Below are 7500 nucleotides of genomic sequence, written 5' to 3' on the forward strand. Positions count from 1 at the left end.
ATAAGCTAGGAAAACAGAGACAACTTTGTCAAAGCATGTCGTTTTTTTTAGAACTCGCACAATATATGCATGGGGATTTTTATATTTTATTTTATTTTATTTTATTTTATTTTATTTTATTTTATTTTATTTTATTTTATTTTATTATTTTATTTTATTTTATTTTATTTTATTTTTTTATTTTATTTTATTTTGATTCAATTCAATTTTATTTTTATTTTGTTGTTTCATTTTATTACTATTATTTTGATTTGAATCAATTTGATTTTTGTTTTATATTTTATTTTATTTCAATTCAATTACATTTATTTATTATTATTATTATTATTATTATTATTATTATTATTATTATTGATTTTGATTTTATTAAATTGGATTCTGTTTTAATTTAATGTCATTTTACTTTATTTCATTTCATTTTCAATTGAATAGAATTTGATTTATTTTATTGTTTTATTTTATTTTATTTTATTTTATTTTAATTTGTATTTTTATTTTTATTTTTATTCAATTCATTTAGATTTTTATTTTATTGTTTCATTATTTTAATATTATTATTATTTATTTTATTTTTATTTGACTCAATGGTTTTAATTACATTTAACTATTTAAGTTTATCAGTATGGGAAGAAATACTGTGCATATACCCTATTATTGCATTAATATCTGGCAAAAGACAAAACAAATTAGTTGTTAGAAATAAGGTATTAAAATTACTATGTTTAAAAATGCATTCAGAAATGTATTTCTGTTATACTATATTTATATTATATTTAATTTTATATTTTTACTTTATTTTATTATATTTTATATTTTGTATAAATTTATTTTCTTTTAATTTGATTAACTTTTTATTTTATTATTATTATTATTATTATTATTATTAATATAATTATTTATTTTTATTTGATTCAGTTGGATTTGTATTTTATTGTTTTATTTTATTTTAAATTAATTTTGTTGTTTCATTTTGATTTGGATTCACTTGGATTTTTATTTTATTTTTATTTTTGATTCGAATACATTTTAATTTAATTGAATTGTTTAATTATTTTTTTTTTTTCAATTTTGTATGTGATTCAATTCATTTGAATGTTTTTACTTATTTGTTTCATTTCTTTTATTACAATTATTTTTTTACTGTAATTTTGGTTTGATTCACTTGAATTTTTATCCTATTTTCATTTGGTTTAGTTTTATTTTATTTTACTAATAAATTAGTTATTAGAAATAACTTATTAAAACTATTATGTTTAAAAAATGCTTTGCGAAAAAATTATTTCTGTTAAAATAACACTTGGTTAAAGACCTTCAACTGTACATTGCAGTCTCCGTCTAAGCCTAAATCAAACCCTCATTCGGCCTCGACTATTCAGCATAGAACCTGAGTCATGTTTCTCTCCAGTATGTGTGTAGGGCTTTTATTTGAGTTGCTTGATTCTGTAAAGCACATCTTTGATGCTGATTAGAGACTGATTCCACAATAATCCTCCGACCAGAAGATTTACAAGTAATGTCCATCACTGATAGCAGAAACATTGTCAGGATAAGGAGTTTTGGTTGTTGAGGAATTCTTCTCTGATCACTGCTTGTTTCAGAGTTCTCCAGTCCTGTTTTTACCCATTGATCAGACAAAGCCGGAGTTTAATTTGTTGCTGTGTTGTATACGTTACTCAATGCATTTGCTTTGTTTTAGTCTATTGGCCGCACATGCATGCTCTGTTGGTTATCGCTGATGTGTGTTTTTCTGCTTCATGCTTGCACGGCCATTGATGTGCCTGTCTATGTGTGTGTGTGAAATCACTTGTGCTTTGAATAAACCCCAGCAACCTGCAATCAACCTGTATACCCATAAATCCCTACAGATTTGTTGCTTTCCTTCTCTCTCTTTCTTCAGAATCGCATGCATGTGTTTGTGCGCATGTCTAACAGCAAGCTTTCATTTGCTTTGTTAACACACCCACGAGATCGCTCATTCTTTAACCTCACCGCGGTCGCTGCCATCGATCAGTTTTACTAGCCTATAGAGACTTTCTCTCCAACTTTCTTAACAAACTCTAACTCTCGCCATCATGTCGTGACCATGCCTATTTTTTATTTTATTTTATTTTATTTTATTTTATTTTATTTTATTTTATTTTATTTTATTTTATTTTATTTTATTTTATTTTATTTTATTTTATTTTATTTTATTTTATTTTATTTTATTTTATTTTATTTTTGTTTTATTTTATTTTGATTCAATAACCTTTTATTTTATTTTAATTAAATTAAACTTTTTATTTATTTTTTTATTTTATTGATTCAATTCAATTTTTTATTTAAATTATTTATTTTATTATTTGATTATTTTGTTATTATTATTATTGATATTAAATTATTAGTTATTTTGTTTTATTTTGATTTGATTAAATTTTTATTTTATTTTGATTTGATTTTGTTTTTTTATTTTATTTTAATTCAATTCACTTTTTATTTATTTTTTTATTCAATTTGCTATTTTATTTTATTTATTTTATTTTAATTTAATTCACTTTTTAATTTTTTATTGATTGGATTCAATTGTATTTTTATTTAAATTTTATTATGTTTATTTTAATTTATTAATTTTAATTTGATATGATTCAATTGGATTTTTATTGTTTAATTATTATTATTATTATTATTATTATTTGTTTGTTATTAAATAGTTTTTTTTTAATTACATTTTTATTTTATTTGATATTGATTCAATTCAATTAGATTTTTATTTCAATTTTATTATTTTAATTTTTATTTTATTACATTTTTATTTAATTCGGTTCCATTTGATTTTAATTGTTTCTTTTATTTTAATATTATTTCTTTTCTTTTATTTTTTATTTTTATTTTTATTTTTTATTTTTTTTATTAAAGACTGTCTTGAAGGCTGCCATCACTCCATTTTACTAGCCAGCAGAGACTTTCTCCAACTTTCTTAACAAACTCTAACTCGCGCCATCATGACCATCCCTCATGTCCATAGGTAACGTCATCCTCTCCATGTACAGTGACTAACGTGGATTAATGTGGTGTTTTCTCTCACACTCTTACACCTGCAGGGCTATTCCTGCTAAAACTAACACACTTAACTCGATCCCCAAAGTCCAAACTCTATGATGATGATCAGTCTGGCCGCCTCTAGCCATGACCGGCACAGATCAGATTGTGTTCAGTGTTTACCTGACTTGCGTCAATAAGGGTTGTAATAAATATTGATTTACTGTACCCAAGCTTCAGCAATAAGTTAGATATATAGGCAGAGGCTAAAGTTATATAGTACATAAGTCAAGTAGCCACAAGACTTTTAACAATTCATTAATGGGAACATTTCCTCACTGTTTACTCATATTCAGGTGGTTCTGCTTATACGTTTATGAACATCAAAACACAAAACAAGATATTCTGAAGAATGTTGAGCCATTGATATGCATACAGGAACAAAAAATATGATGGAAGTCAATGGGTGAATTTAATATGAGTGACATTTCCCTTTAAAGGTCCCATGAAATTAAAATAGTTTTCTGGATAATATGTATTGTTAGTTTTTAATATATCTATAAGCTATTGTGCAACAAAACAGTGACAAAATTCACGTTTAGAAGATATAAAACTGATATAAACATGTAAAGCTTGTAGTTTGTCACAAATGGATTAACAGTTTTATTCGCATCACTTCATACTACAGTACTACAGTTTGGTTTGATTCAGCTACTGTTTTATTTTATACTATTTTTTGTTTTATTTTATTTTATTATAGTAAATGAAAAACTATTATTTTTGCATGCGTTTAATTATCTTGAAAATGTTTAAAAAATACTTTTTATTATATATTTATTTATTGTTTATTTTATTTATTTATTTTTATTTATTTATTTGCTTTATTTTGATTTGAGATTCAAGTATTGTATTTTATTTTATTTTATTTATTACAGTATTATTATTATTATTATTATTAGTAGTAGTAGTATTATAATTTTTATTAGATTTATTATTATTATTATTATTATTATTATTATTATTATTATTATTATTATTATTATTATTATTATTGCGTGTTTAATTATCTTGAATATGTCCAAAAATACTTTTTTTTATTTATTTATTTGTTTGTTTGTTTGTTTGTTTGTTTGTTTGTTTGTTTTATTTCATTTTTAAATATTTTTCTTTTTCTTATTATTATTATTATTTATTTAATTGTTTGTTTATATATTTAATTATGTATTGTTTGACTTACTGATTTTTATTTACTTATTTATTTATTTATTTATTTATTTAATTATTTATTTGCTTTATTTTGATTAGATTCAAAATATTGATTGTTATTGTTTTTTTATCTTATTTTATTACAGTAAATATAAACGATTATTAATAAAAGTGTTTAATTATCATGAAAATGTCCCAAAAATACATCGTATTTATTAATTAATTTTTGGTTTATTGATTAATTGTTTTATTTATTGATTTTATTTATCTATTTATTTGCAGGTTTGCTTGCTTTCCATCAAACTCAGTGTGTGAGGATGCTGTGCATGACCATATTTTTTAAAATAATAAGAATAAATCCATACAAAAATTTCACACTTCAGTGTTTGAAGAACTTACTGCTATTTTGCTGACTGCACACTTTAACCAACTTTTGACTATTACAGATTTATCAGATTAGTTTGATTTGGACTGATTTATTTGGCTAGATTGAGTTCAACACTATTGTAAAGTTTGTTGCAATGCGCCTGATGATGGAGGGAAATTAACATTGTACTCAACTAAAGCATTTCCAACGTGCGTGCAAGACAAAAGAGTTTATTGCTGGAGGTTGGGTGGAGAACTTTCCTTTCCAAAAGCTGCCTTCAAGTCAAATAAATACTGAGCATTTGTAATCCCTCGGCCTCATACTTTCCTCATTTATCCACAATCATTTCCCGAGTCTGGAAAACAAGCAGGCAATGGAAGGAAATGAGCAGGTAATGTTCAGATTTGGAAGTGAGTTGGAGTCTCTGAGAAGTGAGACTTGTTTATCGGTGAAATATAAGCAGACGTGTGAAAGCAGAGCCCCCTGTTAAACCATCTGCTATCTGAAAACAATTCCACCTCATATACCGAGAGACATTATAAAAGATCAGGTTATTAGCCGTCTCTCAGAAGACTGCTTACCTGTGAAGTCTACAGAAAGTGTTCTTCGTTTATGGGATCTCTGCAGATACACAGTGATTTTGTTGTGTATTCAGCAGAATGGATGGTTTGGCCTTTTGGCTACATACCAAAACATTTAGAACAGTCTAAAATGTTAGATGCAGTTGAATGCAGCTCTATGCCAAAATAAATAGATAGAAAGTTAAATAAAATAAAAACATTTCCAAAAGAATTTCCAAAATGGACATTATCTAAAAATATATATGCAAAGATGTTGTAAATATATCATGTTTACATAGGAGGGCTGAATGCATAATCAAATTAGCTATTATATTTAATAATTAAGGATGCAATCAGTGGTAAAGACAAACACTTCAAAATAACTGAATTTAAATAAATTTGGTAAAAAATTCTCGGCTCCTGTTTATATTAATGAACCATAAAGGAAATATGCATTACACCCCTAAACTATGTCACATCAATGAGAAATACTTATTACTGTGATTAATCACATCCAATATAGAGGTTCATATTTACTAAATATAGTTGTCTGTACTTTGTATAATTTTGTGTATATGAATATATGCATAACTATATTGTATAAAATATTTATATATAAAAATATATTTTAATATATTTTAAATATATTTAAATATATAGTTTTTTGTTAGTTTTTTTGTTAAACTTATATAAACGTAGTATACACATAACATTTACTTAATGTTTATATTCACAAAAAATAAACAGAGAAAAATAATACATAAAAATAGATAGATAAATAAATAAAACTTCAATGTAAACTACAACAAAGCCTCTGACAACATTTCAAAGATATACAAATTCAATATAAGTAAATATATACAATTGAAGTCAAAATTATTGGACCCCTTCTTTTTGAATTTTTTTTCAAAAATGATGTTTACCAAAGCAAAGAAATGTTAAGAGTGTGTCTGATAATATTTTTTCTTCTGTAGAAAGTCTTATTTGTTTTATTTCGGCTAGAATAAAAGCAGTTTTTAATTTTTAAAAACCATTTTAAGATCAATTATTAGCCCCTTTAAGCTACATATTTTTGATAGTCTACTGAACAAACCATCGTTATACAATAACTTGCCTAATTACCCTAACCTGCCTAGTTAACCTAATTAACCTAGTTAAGCCTTTAAATGTCACTTTTAGCTGTATAAAAGTGACTTGACAAACATCTAGTAAAATATTATGTTCTGTCATCATGGCAAAGATAAATAAATCAGTAATTAGAAATGAGTTATTAAAACTATTATGATTTTAAAAAGTGTTGCAAAAATCTGCTCTCCGTTAAACAGAAATTGGGGAAAAAATACACAGAGGGCTTATAATTCTGAGGGGGCTAGTAATTCTGACTTCAATTGTACTTACACTGTAAATGATCATTCATTACAATGTACTTATTCTGCAAATTCATGTACTGATGCTTGATTACATACCTGCATGTATAATTACATATTTAATTAATTTCTGTATTTTATAATAATTTCACTGTTGACCCATTCCTTACACCCCAAGACGTATCCCACCTCAAGTGTTCTGCAATATATTTTGAGCACTTTAAGTGCAAGGATATAGTAGTTAAGGCAACTTAATATAAAGTGGGACCCAAACTTTTATCTTGGACGTGATTAATCATGAATAATCATTTAACGGCACTTTTTATACACTCACAGGCCACTTTAATAGATACACCTTACTAGTACAAGCTTGGGTCCCTTTTGGTGAGCCTGTGTGAGTCTTTTGGTGTAGCCTCAGTTTCCTGTTCTTAGCTGACAGGAGCGGCACCCGGTGTGGTCTTCTGCTGCTGTAGCCCATCCACCTCAAGGTTAGACATGTTGTGTGTTCAGAGATGCTCTTCTGCAGACCTCGGTTGTAACGAGTGCTTATTTGAGTTACTGTTCCCTTTCTATCAGCTGGAACCAGTCTGGCCATTCTCCTCTGACCTCTGACGTCAACAAGGCATTTGCACCCACAGAACTGCCGCTCACTGGATGTTTTCTCTTTTACTGAGCATTTTCTGTAAAACCTAGAGATGGTTGTGCGTGTAAATCCCAGTAGATCAGCAGTTTCTGAAATTCTTAGACCAGCCCGTCTAGCACCAACAACCATGCCACGTTCAAAGTTACTTAAATCCCCTTTATTCCCCATTCTAATGCTCGATTTGCAGTAGATCGTCTTGACCATGTCTACATGCCTAAATGCATTGAGTTGCTGCAGTGGTGTGATTGGCTGATTGGAAACTTGCAGCACGAGCAGTTGGGCAGGTGTACCTAATAAAGTGGCCGCTGAGTGTACATATTGCATACATATTATACTGTG

At 26.6% G+C, this 7500-nt stretch overlaps 1 protein-coding gene across 26 annotated transcripts in view; it reads left to right on the forward strand.

Annotated features, from left to right (window-relative positions):
• Positions 1 to 7500, forward strand: part of ptprfa (protein tyrosine phosphatase receptor type Fa) — a 566130-nt gene that overhangs the window by 413984 nt on the left and 144646 nt on the right. The gene's annotated exons all lie outside the window — the stretch shown is intronic.

This window comes from Danio rerio, chromosome 6, assembly GCF_052040795.2.
Source record: "Danio rerio strain M-AB ecotype USA chromosome 6, GRCz13ab, whole genome shotgun sequence".
In the NCBI taxonomy this organism is placed as follows: Eukaryota; Metazoa; Chordata; class Actinopteri; order Cypriniformes; family Danionidae; genus Danio; species Danio rerio.